General features: G+C 33.7%; 1 protein-coding gene across 1 annotated transcript in view; it reads left to right on the plus strand.

The window, feature by feature from the left end:
• Positions 1-335: 335 nt before the first annotated feature.
• The window catches only part of LOC140750996 (uncharacterized), a 342,338-nt gene continuing 325,904 nt past the window's right edge, over positions 336-16,769 (plus strand). The window contains exon 1 of the mRNA XM_073084780.1: positions 336-466. The gene's annotated coding sequence lies outside the window, so the exon portion shown is untranslated. The remainder of the gene's footprint in view (positions 467-16,769) is intronic.

Below are 16,769 nucleotides of genomic sequence, written 5' to 3' on the forward strand. Positions count from 1 at the left end.
CTGAGAGATTACACGCTTTATCTCTTAAAGCTTCAAGTTGATAAAAGAAAAAACGGAGATGAAGCTCACTATAAAGCGTCTTACAGCGTCCGTTATTAGCAAGCCGGCTTTAGTGCTCTCAAATTGAATCATGACTGGACCCGCTATAAATCAGAGATCCGAAGCAATCGACTCCCAAACTATGCCGATATCATCACTGAGTACACTGGAGAGTAGCACCCTAACGTCATTATTTAGTACAATTTACAGAATTAGCTTGATAAATGTGTTTGAATTACCGTTTTCGTAGACAGATGCGCGCGCCGCGGTCTCGATTCCCGCTAGGATGGAAACAGCTCCAGTTTGGCAACGTCGGGAGAGCGGAGCGTACGCCGCCCCTTCACTCCTGCGTCGCGAACCCGCGAAACGGTGACAGTTCAGTGAAATATCAGTGCAGTGTTGTGGAGTGTTGTGATCGTATACACAGGTAAGCGAACCACTTGCGCAAACTTTCCCCGAAATTGATTCGCGATGACACGAATTTTTAGCATACCCTCCCGTCAGATATCGGACCTTTTTACAATGTAATAAAATAATCGTTGGCAGAATCTTTCGCCGCTGTTGTTTTGGGAATAGCCACATTTCCATTTACATAAATCACAGTAAACCAAAACAAATCTATTATCAATGGAGCGGTATAGCGTTGAATTATGCATCGCTTGTATGGTGGTTTTATAAATGACTTAGTTTATTTTCCGACTTTCTTTGATGTCTTAGAATGTAGACTTATGGCTATCTTCTATGATTGATTACTTTTCTTATTCGATGCAGAAGTAAATAACCAATCTACGATCTTGTTACGAACGTACTTTAACAATTATTACAGTATTGTTCTAAATACGTAGGGTAGTTTTATTAATACAAACGAGTATCCTCACTTTATACGTTACCTAACTTAGGGTCAAATTTATGGATTTATAGTATCGCACCTTTTATATTTAGATGCTTAATTAGGCAATTTCCTAACATCAGAAATAAGGAAGCATATGTTCGAGATAATCCAAGAAACTATAGATGAGTATAAAAATATGTCACTGTTAATAAATCTGTTATCAACATGTCAAAAGTTAATGTCAAATGTTATCTCCAAATAAGCTAAATAGCCAGAGAGATATAACATTCGTGATTATATTTGTAATGACGAATTTATGAATATCGATACAAAAAATATTAAGGTAAATTTTATTAGCTTACGTGGAACGGTTGTGATCACATTGATACACTACACCGATTCGCCTACTTTTTGATTTCCTTTTTCGTTAACTCGTTTACGTACCATTTTTTGGTATATTAATAAAGCTACATCCTCCAATTGTACCTAATTAACGTGTTATAAATTATTAACTTGCCGCTTATGATTTTCTCTCTAATAAGAGTATCCTCCTGCATTCTAATTCTACCATATTAATGCTTCTATCATTTTACAATGCCAATGAGTGTTGTTGGTCAACTCATTACTGTCTCATTGCTGGTTTCCTTTCGGAGTGAAAGAAATTAAGCTATATTCCACCGCGCTGACCAAGTGCTTATTGGTGGACTTCCACACATCATCAGCATTAACCCATTATCGTCCTACTGCTGGGCACGGGTCTCCTCTCAGAATGAAAAGGATTAGGCCATAGTCCACCGCGCTGGCCAAGTGCGTATTGGTAGACTCAAATACCTCTGAGATTTTTTTATAAATCTCCCAGGTACGCTGGTTTCCTCACGATGTTTTCCTTCACCGTTAAAGAAAGTAATAATTTTTAATACGCGAAATTTGAATATTTTAAAATAATAGACGGACTGTACAATACCATTATTTGAGTACAATTATATGTGTACAAAAGATAAAGATATAAAGATTAGGATACGCAATCATTCGATGTACTCGTATAACATCACTAACGAGTTCTAAGAAACGTTCGGTACTAGTAAACTTCGTGAGGAGACACGATTAGGTGTAATCCCGGTCTAATCGTACAATTAGAAGGTCTTTGGATACAGTCCAAGAGTTACATTCTTACAACGTTTAGTGATATCTTATATATAAAATTCTCGTGTCACAATGTTAGTTACCGTACTCCTCCGAAACGGCTTTACCGATTTTCACCAAATTGTATATGCATATTTAGTAGGTCTGAGAATCGGCTACTATCTATTTTTCATACCCCAAGTGATAAGGGTTGTTTACCCTTAACATTTTTTTTTTATTTATATGGCAACACAACGTTTGCCGGGTCAGCTAGTAGTACGTAAAAATAACTTCGATGTATCTTTGAATAGCAACAGTGAATGCTTAGTCGGCCTTTCAATCAGAGGGTTTAAATTTCGAATCCATGGTACGATTTACTTATTTCGACCTGTGATTTCACGAAGTTATATCCGTATTATTATTAGTCGATGCGGAAGTAAATAACCAATAAGCAGTGATAGCCATAAGCAGGATTGGCCTAGTGGTTAAGAAACTCGGCCTCTCGATCGAGGGGTCCGAGGTTCAAAGGTTCAAATTCTAGGCACATACCTCTGATTTTTCAAAATTATGTGCGTATTAGAAATTATTTTTCACTTACTAAACGGTGAAGGAAAACATCCTGAAGAAACCTGCATGTGCGAATTCAAATCGTACTAGATCAGTTTTATTTGGAAATTTTTAGGTATAATAATATATTGAGTATACTTTTGAAGAATGATAAATACAGAAGCTTTAATGGTTTATTGTACTTATTGATTAATAGACGCAGGTTCATAATTTAAGTTATAATTTTAAAGCCAACATTAAATACACAATTTACTTTATTTATACATCTATACATATAAATAAAATTGGAGTGTCTGTTTTTAATATTGAAATAACCGTAATTACATGCATATGAATATACATATGGTACATACACCAAAATAACATTTTTTACAATTTTTGTCTGTGTGTCTGTCTGTTTGTTCCGGCTAATCTCTGATATGGCTGAACCGATTTTGACGGGACTTTTATTGGCAGGTAGCTAATATAATAAGGAGTAATTTAGGCTACTTATATTTTAGAACTAGTTGTGCCCCGCGGTTATTTCTTTTTAACGCGGATGAAATCGCGGGGCACAGTCTATTTTAAAATCGATTTATACCCTACCTTGCTTTATCTGCTAGTTTCGTTCTTGTCATAAGTCTTCCATAAAAACCTTTTACTGTACGTGGAACTTCACAACTTGGCAGACGTCAGGAGTAGAATTCATGTGCTATATTCATTTTGTGTTGTACCTGCGTTTCTTCGTACTATACTTTCGTATTGCAATTCCAAAAAATCTTTTATTTCATACTTTCGTGGCATTCCGCAACTTGGCAGACGCAGGGCTTAAATTCATGTTCTAGATTTATATTGCGTCAATATTCTATGTATGTTGCTTAGGAACGATACTATATTTACATATTGCTGCAATGCTACATATATGTTTATATGATTTGTTAAATTACTCATAAGCTTAATTAATATTTATAAGGTCATGTTTTTACTTCTAATTTATGATGTAACAAAACTATATCTAAAAATAATTTAAATATCGAGTTGTCTCTCGGTAAAAACAGTTCAAACAGACGAAAGAAAGTTTCACAAAATGTTGACATTTAAATAAGATAAACTGATTGAATATCGGATTCAAAAACTTTCAGTGTTTCATTGAAATACATAAGTATGTCTCTCATACTTTTCCGAGCCATTCCATCTTAGTTCTCAGGGCTAGCATCTGTCGATCTCAAGTAGGAATCTAATCTTATCTGGAGTTGAATAGAGATATCCATTAGCAGTAGCAGTAGCCACTTATCATCAGGTAGACTGCTTGTCTGCTACACTTATATAATAAAAAATATATAAAAGCATATTATATGATTCCATCTAATGAAATCGGCTACAGATGTCTGTAGGCAGATATTAATGTTAAGCTGATTACCGGAATACTTCGTAGATACGTTTATTATAAACATGACAATGATTTGCGGGTTTCCTACATATTTTTCCGAGAAAGTCTTACATATTTTTTAATATAATTTATTTAATTATTAAAAGCTATTGGTATTTAAGGTGGTAGAACCTTTTGTGGTTCGACTACGGCGGCACCACCGCCACACCTATTTCTGCCCTATAACAGCAGTGTTAGGCGCTGCTGTGTTAAGTGTTGAAGGGTGTGGTAAGGGAGACATACTTTTCCGAGGCTATCCAGCATGGTCCTCGGGGGTGGTGGCGCATCTTTGGCCGACCCCAGGTAGGAATATCTATTCCTATCTGGGATGAGATGTCCATGGGCGGCAGTAGCCACTTACCATCAGGTGGACTGCATGCTCGTCTACTACTCCTATATTATAAAAAAAATGAGCTTGGATTTTGACTTATAAGGTTACACAACACCATGAAAAAACATCGGTCACAATAAAATATCAAGGTAGCATTCGTAGTACGAAGTCGAACTATTTAGCTTTGTTCAGTTGTACTCGCAGGCGGATTTGAATCCGTTTGAGTAAACAAAAGTAAAATACTTAAACATCCCGGCCCAAGTCCGTTACTGGAACTTGCGGATTTCAAAATCTTGCTATTGGAGTTTCTTAATCCGGCTCCTTAATGAGATGCTCTGGTTCTTGTATCTCTACTTCTGTGGTACAGTTGGATTTAAAATAATTGAAAATTAGACGAGCTTACCTGTAAGCGAAGTCTGATTATAATTTTATGAATGGTGATCTGAAATATAATTGAGAATTACAATGTAGTATCCTTCTTCCCACTCGTCGGCATCGCGATTGTTTAGCCTTTAAAAACAAAAAAAAGTTTAAAGACCACTGACACTGCGTATGACAGTGACAGCTCCGGATTCCTCACTTAATTTAGAGTCTATCATTTCCAACTTAGTCTCCTTGATAATATGCATGCTGTCTATATCTAGGAGACTCTTTTGTTCTTATTGTTGCAGTATGGGTTTTGATTTTGGGAGGGTGGGTAATTATATTTCAGATCACCATTCATAAAATTATAATCAGACTTCGCTTACAGGTAAGCTCGTCTAATTTTCAATTTTATTTCATGGTGATCTGAAATATAATTGAGAATTACAATGTAGATGTTTAGAGACAACTGCAACAATGGGACATGTAATTAAATTAAAGATTTATTACCATACATATATATTATTATATGGATTTAATTACATTGCTGAATATTTATTTGTTCTGCATCATATGGATGAGATGTTGTGAAATCCATAGTGCTTAGTGAGATTTATTCTCAATAATAAAATATATATAAAAATACAATATGAAAATATCATATTAATAAGAATTTTTTCTCTTAATTAGGTATAATTATAAAATATACATAATTATTAGGATTGCTAACTGAATATTTACTCTTACTGTATAATATGGATGAAATGTTCTGAAACACATAGTACTAAGTGAGATTCCCTCTGAATTAGATGAGATAATATTCAGTGCAATAATAATGCAATATTTTTCTCTAAATATATTATTACTAAAATTGGCCAATAATAATAATAATAATCGTAATATTGTGATTTAGTCAGTATTAATAATTATCCAATTCAAGCTTTTGCACCTTACAAAAAATAAATACATACAAGGTCGAAAATATGTTTTCTACCCTCCATAGTATGTCATAATTATGTGTAGAATGAAATACTTGGTCAATTTTATTGACACAAATAATACTATTTCCTTTGCTATATAGCAATATATGTATAAATATGTTTCATATGTGATGTGCATTATATAATAATGTACTTTTATATAATACTATACTTAAATGTACCAGTAGGTACATTGTATGTATTCCAATATTATTAAAATAGGAAGCCATCTCATGTTGAATATTAAGGAATTAATACCATTATTTATTGACAAATTATGATTGGGTATTTGATTTGATCTTGGGATGATATATGCCCCATGTGAGATAAATTTATATTTTATGTTGTAGGTATACCCGGTATAATATTGGATGTTATACCTACTTTGTTTCTTTATATTAGTGTGCATGTTCAGGAGGGACATGATCATTCTTAGATAAATGAAACATTTTAGTTTTATATGACTTCCTGTTTTTGTAGGTATATATCAGATTTGCAAAAGTTACTTATACTTTTTGCTGTACCATGCTTATGCATGCCCTCTGTAAAGTTACATATCTATATGGTTGGTTGGAAAGCTTATGATGTGTTTCCTTTTGAAATCCAATCTGACTTTCCATCTAACATCTTTCCGTAAAAATGTGTGTAACTATCAGTTATGTGTATGTAAAAGTTGATATCAGTTTTCATAGCAGTATTTATGTATATGATTATTTCAAACCCCATTCATGACTAGACCGGAAAAGCTTATCTTGACTCATAAGTATTTATGCTGAGCATTTCCAGGATTAATTCAGTTTTAATAAGTCAAATATTTTATAACTTCCATGGCGTTCTGGCTTACTTAGCCTGTAATGATTACTAACACAACTGGTTCTAGTTACAGCTCTGACAGTGATAAATTATAAAGTTATTACCCACATTTTTCTCCATCTTAATTCTTTAAGAAAAGGAAAGTAGATAAATCTTCTATATATAATAATTATAATAATAATTTGTATATATAATATAGTTTTCTTTGTTCCAGGCCAGATGTCTGCCATGTGTGTCCTATATAGTAACGTTCCTCACACATACCCCTAATTTATTTATTAATTTATTGTTTAATGTTAAGGAGAACGGTTATGCACCAATTACACTTATTAACAATCATTATAAATAATACATTTCAATAGACAGATACTCCTATAAGGAATAAGGAATTCCTATTAATTCTAGGGATGCTAGATTTACATTTGAAAATTGATTGGACATGCAGCTTACTTTCTTTGTTTTATGTTTTATAAGAGCATCTATACACACTAGGCATAAAAGACCCAAAGAAGATATCATATTAATGGCTGGCCATTCACATGATATAATAATATTGTTATTACTTTTATATCATTAATGTGTCACATATTACCATGGTGGACATTATTTACCCTTAGCCTAAGCTTCATTATGAAATGAGAACAATTTCAGTTTTAGTGTAACTAACATAGACATTATGAAGACTTAAGTGCAATAGCAATTCTCATATTATGCTTGTCTTTATTCCAGGATTAATGGACTGCTGTGTTATTTTTTGACCTGATGACTGGTGTATAAATGTATGATGCATGTTTCTATATAAGCCTGGTATTGCTAAAGGAAATGTTTAAGAAACAATATAAGTAGTATATAAATATATTTGATTGCTTTTTGTAATGTTGGGAGTACCAGGCTTCTGTTGTAGAGCATTACATAGGCACCAATAATCTTTAGTCAATTTTTTCATGATGATCAGCCTCATATTTTGAGCAGTTTTACTGTACATGTAAAAGTGAAAAATATGTGCAGATATTTAATAATTACCCATATGTTTGTGGACTGAACTTCCAAACCTTTAATTATTACTGTATTTATTCCTATTGAGTCACTGAAACATAAGTGTAACGAAATCCAAGATGTTAATTTTGTATAAATTCTCACATTTGTACATAAAGTTCACTCTTGACATTCACATATTTGCATTTATGTCACATATGCCATATAAATAAGTAATACTAAACAAGGTTTTTGAATTATTTACAAGTATGGACATTTATTATTTAGCACATTTGTATTGTTATAGTATTGCAGGTATTGTTATAGTACCTGGCCTTAGAATAAATCATAAAGGTATTTGTGTCCAAAGACAACTCCAGACTTCTGGATTGATTAATTATCACTGTAAACCAGTGTATTAAATAGATAATTTAAAAACTTCAATTCAAGTTACATCTATATATAATAGAGTTATATATGTTATGTAAGCTCAATGACTTTAAGTAGGTACTCTGTACCAGTAGTTAAGTGGTGCATTATAGTTCTGATTGTACTCCTTGATACAAATCTCCTTAGAGTTATACCTTAATAATACGAGTATTTCCTGAAATCCGCAATATCTTGAAATACACCTAATCTGGATGTTAGGATATTCATATACCTAGCCCACAAGATATCAAATCAAACAGCTTTATATAGCTGGTAACTGATTAAATTTTATTATACATAATTTGTATATATGTGAGTAAGAGGTACTACAATATAACCCATGTAATATTGTTTACTTTGAGCCATGTATAGGTACCTGTTATTTGCTTAAAAAACAGCTGAAATTGAGTAGGAACTATAGAGTATCCATAAGAAATCAATGAACTCTGCTCAATTGTGTTGAGGTATTAACACAGAATGCTACTATCAAAGCTAGGACTTCAGACGCTGGTTCCAATATATGAGATACTTATAGTATTCTTTCTTCATGTGACTAAAAATATATTGGACAGATATGTGTCAGTATCAATAAGCCGGAGTCTTGTTTGCTTAATCATTGTCCTCCTGAGGTGGTTCTTTTGAGAGAGCATGCCTTCTGTTCTATTTCAGGTTAACATGAAACAGTTGTCATGTATATACACCAGTGTGTATGTGATAATGTGAAGAGCACATCTATTACCATTTGAGATCGAGCATTGGATTAACTAGTATACAAAGATAATTTTGTCATCAATGTTGTAAGATTTTTATCTTGACGCCATATATTAAATTTTAATATCATATAACACAATTGATTTGTGTGGAACGACCAATCTCAACCAATTTTAAATTGGCAACGGGGTGCTGCATAAAACATTTATGTCACAAATGTCTATTTTAGACATTGTTTTCTGATAAGATAGTTAGTCTTCTATCATTTGTAATGCAGCTAAGTGAGTTTCAATGTCTTCAGTATGATTCCGTTACATGAGCTCATGAGCATCATGCTGTGCGGTGAATCCTGATAAGATTCTTATATGCACGGGGTTATATTTGTTATGGGTTAGCGCACCAGCAATGTGATGATTCCTATTTTCTGTTCTCCACCATGTATTGCACATATTTTTATCGTGTGTATTGTGCTGGAGCATGAATTACCTATTATGACCTTTATAGGTAGCACTAGTTAAAGTGTTATTCTGAGAAGAGCATCAAAATGTACCAGGTTGATTTCCTCAGTTCTCATTGGAATATGTTATTCATCCAGTTGCTTCACACATACCTCCCAATTTTAGAGAACTCTGATGATATTATTGTATTCACTTGTTGTCCCAGTATGTTGACATAATATTTTCCATTTCTGTTAGGACACTGTTTTGTCATAAAGTTACAAATATGTTTTGCTATTTGCAATAACTCCATGAATGATTCCTGAAATTATAGCTGGTTCTGAAAATTATTTTGTCAGAGTTGGTATAACAGGGTTGGCATAACCTTGTGTTGTAGCAGCTCTAGCTTGGTGCTTATAAATCATTCATGCTTTATACTGTGTATTGTTAGTGCAATAGCTAGTGATGGAAGCATTCAAGCCATTTGCCACATATAAGTATTAGCGCAGGTATCTCGTACTCAATGGCGAATGAGTGAAATGTTTAGTGTCAACAAAGTAACACTTGGAGTATCTCGTACTCGACGGTTCTGATGCTTTGTATATTCGACCACTTGCCACATAGAAATGTTAGCGCGAGTATCTCGTACTCAATGGCGAATGAGTGAACCGTTTAGTGTCAACAAAGTAACACTAGGAGTATCTCGTACTCGACGGTTGTGACTCTTTCTATATTTAAACATTTGCCACATATAAATGTTAGGGCCAGCATCTCGTGCTTAATGGTGAACATGGGAAACATTTAGTGTCGACAAAGCGACGCAACGAGTATCTCGTACTCAATGGCTCGGGTGCATTTTATATTTGGACCATTAATTGCTAAATTATATGCATAAAAATGCAAGCATCTTATGGTTAATGGCGAATATGAGCACCGTTTGGTGTCTGTAATGTGCAACAGCGAGATTGGCGTGCATGAATAGTTTTGAAGTTGTAAATACGAGAAAGTTTTTCGAACAATATAGTTTCTTTCTGAGAATATGTTAGTTATTTAGGCATTTTTATAGTCGTGCACACATACTGTAAAAGGTGAATAATGCATTATTTTCTTACATACCTGGTAAGTAATTTGTACATAACCTCTGAACCGGTGATCCAATCCGAAGAATTGCTTCGTAAATTCCTGCTACTGCGACTACAACTACGCAGACGTGATTCTTCATTCCTAGTTTCCATTTTCTTCATTTTTTCACTAGCTTTGCTTCACTATACACGTTTAACAAAACTTTGAAAAAATAGTATCACGATGCCTTGGAAGCGCGAAAAAGAAGTGAGGAATCCGGAGCTGTCACTGTCATACGCAGTGTCAGTGGTCTTTAAACTTTTTTTTGTTTTTAAAGGCTAAACAATCGCGATGCCGACGAGTGGGAAGAAGGATACTACATTGTAATTCTCAATTATATTTCAGATCACCATGAAATAAAATTTCTATAATTTGTAAGTAAAAGATACTTAGTGGTTAGATACTTAGTGACGACGGTGGTAACCCTCAGCAGTTGCAAGTGTTGCGGCTTCGGGTAATATCCCTTGTAGTGTGCGTAAGACTCCTATTTATATAAAGTTAGGTTAAGCTTAGTATTAGGACAGTAACAATATAGACATCATCAAAGTAACACGCCTCTTACTCGAACCTGCCTGTCGCAGGCAGGCTGTCACTACACCCTGTCCAGTGTTCAGTATGGAGTTGGTCTTGGTTACAGATGGCCATAGGAGACCGTGACCATTTACCATCAGATGAACTGCATGGTATTTTGCTTATACAAGAAAAAAATCATAGAACACCTCTTTTTGTAATTGTAATCAAGCGTGTGAAATGAGTTCGAATTTCGAATTCTAAATAAATTTAAATTCCAATGTTCTAAAACCCGATCAGAATCAATTATTTGGATTTTACTTGTCTTCTATTGGACTTGTGATTTTATTCTTTAACTGTTATTTATTTAATGTTTATTTCATTTCGTATTTGTCTTTTACTTTATTTATTTTATTTTGAACATTTTAAATTACATTTTCAACTGTTTTTTTTTTTAATTTGTACTTCATTCATTTATTATACATTTTGTTTCTTTTTTCAATTTAATGTTTACTTATTACAACAATCAGAATTTAATTTTGAAGTATTTTATAATTTATTTCCACTTCATAATACATTGACCAAATATAACAAAAACAGTCCATTAGATGTAAATTGCGACTAAATAACAAACATAGGGTTTAAGCTTAAACCTGTCGAAAGCCGTCAAACTGAATATATCCATTGCATGCAATAAATCCAATTTGAGAGGTAACGTCGCACTGCACTTTGAGTAATGAGGGCAGACGGTAATGAGAACCGAATGTTATTTAATTATTGTCTATAATGCATAATAGCATATTAATTTGCACATCTAAAAGGTGTTCGTAATTCGACTGTAGGTACCACCGTCACACCTGTTTTGCCTACTAATAGCTGTGTTCGCTGTTGAGTGCTGCTGTGGTCTCGTTTGAAATGTGTGATACGGCTTATGCTAGGGCTAATTAGTCTTCAGGTAACAACGCATTTGCTGCTATCGGGTAGGTAGATGACGGATTGTGTTTCTAGGACGCAAAAATTGACAAATTTCGATTTTACTCACAATTTTGGATAGATTGAATAATAACGGGCGTTAGAGATACATCTCGGCCATATCTGAATTCATCATCAGTGATGGTGGGGATCAGTGGTGGAATCTAGAACCTTCTTCTATCTAATCGGTAGTAACCGAGCCATAAGGGTCGTCGTACCTTTTCTTTTATGAAATTGTAGTAGTTAACGAGCACGCAGTCCACATGATGATAAGTGGTCACAGCCTCCATGCTTGACTGAAGGCGATCACACATATGTTGCCACTTTTGAGGACTTCGATGTTCCACTCATTTATAAGGTGTCAGATGGTATTCACCAAACGTCTAAATAATTACAATCATTCAATCCTTCTTTAAATTGAGTGCAATACCTACTTTATAACACCAAGTACATCCATCAAATTACGTTACTTATATAAAAAGGTTCCATCTTAAATTTCCTTATCAAGACACCAACTTGATTCTTTCGACTGAAGCGAAAATTAAATAAGTCCTTTCTGAGAAATATTTCAGAAATTTTAAAATTACTATTTAAATGTCTGAAAACCTATGAGGGTTGTTCTTGACATTATTTTAGTAATAGCTTATAATCATGGTCTGTTATTTTTGTACTTTTTGTTATTTTATTATTTTTAATATTAAATCTCGTCAAATGCCACCAAGCGAAAAAAATCTGTCAACAAATGCGTGGTGACAAATGCGAATTGTCCAAGTGCGAGTCGAACAAGCAAACGTGAATTCCGTACCACACAGGGTTCCGTACCTTTTATTTTTCGATACGGAACCCTAAAAATAAATACGGAACTGATTGTAAAATACTCTTCACCTATTTATTTAAAGGTATAAAATAATTTTGTAATTTAATTTCGAGTCACTCTTCATTTGTCCTCGAGATAAAACCTTGATTATCAAATTAAATATTCATTCGATACTTTATCCCGGAGTTAAAATCTTTATTCGCGATAATAAACGGATGGCCATAAATATTTTGTCAACTGTAAGGTAAAAATTTGTTTCATCACCAGCGAGTAAATGATAATAATTGGCCAAGTATAGTCCGCGCCACACTGCTAGTCCGCTCAGAAGTTTTAGCGAGCAGGTGTAGTCATACAATTTGCTATGACGAGGCGATTCATTTCTATATTCAGAGCGGACTAGCAGTTTTACGCGGACTATACGAGTCTAACTGGCACATGGCTTCCGAACTACTAAATTTTCCATTTTTTTTGTGGTATTTATTTTATTCTTTCTTACCATATTTAGTCGTACGAAATCACCGTGTTCGATATAAAAGTAACAAGTAACGCCATCTATTGCAAGTTCTGTAAACTACCGATGTGTGATGCATAGTGTGTGCGCTGACATTTTATTATATTATGTGAACACAGGTGGCATTAATGGTAACATCTGGAAGCTGATGTCTTGTTTGTCTCACATTCAACTTTTTTATTTTTGGTATTTGTTGTTATAGCGGCTAGATGATCAGTGGCAGCAGTAGCTACTGACTATCAGGTTGGTGTAACGAAACTTGTGAAAGTATTAATAATATTGTATTATATTTATTTTTATAATTATGGTGCTGAGAAACAAACAGTTCCACTTCTCTATACAGCATGGTTAATGTACGCGAGGGGGTTATAACCATTTTTTTGGTAGCTTGATTTTTTTATGTACCTACTTATGTATAAGAATTATTATATACATAAGTAGGTACATAACAATTAATTCTTGCTCGTCTTCATTTAGAAAAAAAATAAATATGTACCCTTATATATATACCCTTATAAAAAACGTCGTAAAAAAATTAAACATTCCGTATTGTAATACTAAGAGCTTAATCTTGTTTCGATTGAATGAGTAACGACTTATTTCAATTTAATCGCTTCAGTGCAACTGTGAGTGAGACAAGTGCCTTAAATTTAGTAATGTCGCAGATTGTGAAACATTTTAAATAAACAATGCCTTGTGTAAGTGATGTTTTAACATAAAAAACGGCGCCGGAGAGAATTATTGCCGAAAATAAATACGAATGGATTATGTAAATGACGAGAGCGTCGCTTTTAAATTGCGTTTAAGCCATTATTTAACTCTTGGGGCGGGAAATCGAAGGTGTATAAAAAGTAAACACAATTACTTGTTTTGTTTAAAAGTTTGAACACGCGTCCACGCGACCAGTGTGAGCTCGGGTTGGTTTCAGTACCCTTAGTATGAGTTTTTACGTTTTTACAAAAATGACTGTTTCTGCATTTGTTAGTAAGGGTACAGTATGAAGCACGTGTTTCCTTGGCAAAATTACATCTATTTCGTCTGATTTTTTGTTTTTTAAGGAATTAGTTGTTGCACTGGTGACATTAATCCGTTGATATTTCTGCTTATGTCATATATAAATATATAATATGTGCTCCTTTCGTTTTTTTGCTTCAATTTTTCCACCACATTTTTTTATAAGTTGCGCATATATTGTGATTTTTAAAGCGGGTATAATAGAACTTTCCATGCTTGGGGAGAGAAACTGGGGGTTATGTAAGCTTTTTACAGCACTAAAACTCATGTCTTGTGTCTACGACGGTATACGACTACATATATTATTCTGTTTTTCGGGATCATTGACTGGATGGTACAGGCTCCCTTTGATGATACTTTTGCTATCTGCAATCTTGGAAGTGTACAGACCTATCATCCAAGAAACATGTGTAGTAACAATAGTCTTCGAGTAAAATAGCTATGTCGTACAGACAAACACACAAGAATACTCCAAAACGAAAATATCAGTAAAGTCAAATTAGGTATTATAACCTGAAATCGTGTTGAAAACGTTTTACCTTTTGGACTGCCCCTCGAATTGGTGTTCAAAATTGGCTCCAACCAATTGGCCCCAATCAGTTGGCTGCAATTGTACATTGCCATTGTCACAGTATCCGCTGACTTCCCCCCCACCCAGAGCACTCCGTGCCTTTAAACAGTAACATAAGAAGAAAATGATTGATCAATTAATGAACTAATTATTATGGACAACCATTGTATTTTTATTAAATAAAATAAAATGATTGTTTATTATTTTTTTATTATGCTAAAAATTATTTGTTATTTTTTACTTAAGAAATGGACATAAACACAAAAACTCCAAAATGAAAATTTCAGTGATAAAGTCAAATCAGGTATGATAACCTCAAATCATATTGAAATCGTTTTACCTTTTAGACCTCGAATTGGTGTTCAAAATTGGCTCCAACCAATTGGCTCCAATCAGTTGGCTGCAATTGTACATTGCCATTGTCACAGTATCCGCTGAACGTCAAAGCCCACAATGGCTCTCGAGAATCGGATTCTGAATGAATGAGGTTGGTTATATATTGTATTTTTTAACTTTGATCTCCTAATTTCCATTTACATTTCTTACACTTTGGGAGATCTTTAGCTATAATAAAGTGAAACTCAAGTCTCTTATATAATGCGATTTGACTATCGAGATACGTTTAATATACCTTTAAATTTAGGTTTAAATAGAATTTGACGACTTTTTGAAATTAATTAACGGTAAAGAAAAACATCGTAAGGAAACCTGCATACTTTAAAGTTTAAAAAAGTTATCTACCAGTACGCACTTGGTCGGCGCGGTGGACTATGGTCTAATCCTTCTCATTTTGAGAGGACACCCGTGCCCAGCAGTGGGACAGTAATGGGTCGAACCAAAGCAAACTTGTACGCAGCAACGCCAATTGAGTAGAACAAAACGGAGAAAATTTATAAAACAAGATTGATGGATTTATTTTCGATCCCAGGGGTGGTAAACATTTTCGGTTTCGCGATTAATCACATCTTGTCACCTGCCCTAAGTAAGCAATGGTTATTGTAGCGGCAACATTTGGCGCGGGATAAATTTCATAAAGCAACACTTGTGTAGATTACTTTTTTAAAAGATCACCCTGAGATCACTTTTGCTGTATTGATCACGGAAATGGAACATTTTTCGTAAAAAAAATCAATCCGCTTTTTTACTTCTATTGTTTAATACGTATTATCTTGTGCATTTGTTAATAGCTATATAGGTAATATACAATATTTAATACATACAATTACTTTCACATAGACATAACATAAAAAACACATGAACATATAAGGACATGAAACTTAAATATATACAATAAATATCTGTTTTTGTTTTTTACGAACCATGATGTATTAAATTACGAGTATAACGTTTAACTTGTGAAGAAGAAGAATGTATTCTTAGAAACGGTGAAATTGATTATTCTTCTTTGATTGAATAATTTTCATAAATACAGATAACATGTAATATTATCATGTCACAGGCTTGTTCCAAAAGAAAGATTGATTGATATATACGATTTTAAATTTTTAGAATACACAATTGAAGTATTTTCAAAATTTAAAAAATTTTGTGTTGTTGAATCTTTTCGTAAATTATTTACATATTATTTTATAACAGAACTTTGGCGCTCACTGACCTACAGATAATGCATAATTTAATATGAGTTCAGATGCATATAGCTTTTCACATACGCTTCTCAAGACGTTCATGAGCACTAACAAAGGAGTTTTGAAAATTCGTCTCTAAAGGGTGAAAAGGAAAAAAAATCTTGTTATAGTTAAATCATAAACTATCCATTTATCAAAAATTAAAATGTGGTAGACATGGCATTTCCAATTTTAACTGAAAATGAAAATATTCCCCCAAAATATTTTAGTGTACACAAAAAAATCGACACTAGAGCCTGAGGTACGGAGGTACTTCAGAATTAATCGCCTGAATTTACATGGTCATAACTTTTACCTATTTTTGCTGCCAAATGCACATCGTATTTATGTTCACATATGTCTGCTCTGATTCGAGGTAACCACAGCCAAGTTGCCAAGCCATGGTCCCGTTACGCAAGATTCTGAGGCTGTGGCGTCAAGCCAAGGTGCTGTTGGTTTATGGGTCAATGTGGTTTGGTTAGGTTAAGATATCAATTGTAAGGAACGAGCCGGATGTTAAGTGATATGAGTAGGGATCATGTTCTAATTTACAATAATGTTGTAGTTATAGGAAAGAAGTTGGAACGGAAGTTAGAGTCTTCTATATTTTTAACGGCAGT

Source organism: Epargyreus clarus, unplaced genomic scaffold (assembly GCF_041222505.1).
Source record: "Epargyreus clarus isolate Ecla_fem2 unplaced genomic scaffold, WU_Ecla_fem_2.2 ptg000021l, whole genome shotgun sequence".
Taxonomy (NCBI): domain Eukaryota; kingdom Metazoa; phylum Arthropoda; class Insecta; order Lepidoptera; family Hesperiidae; genus Epargyreus; species Epargyreus clarus.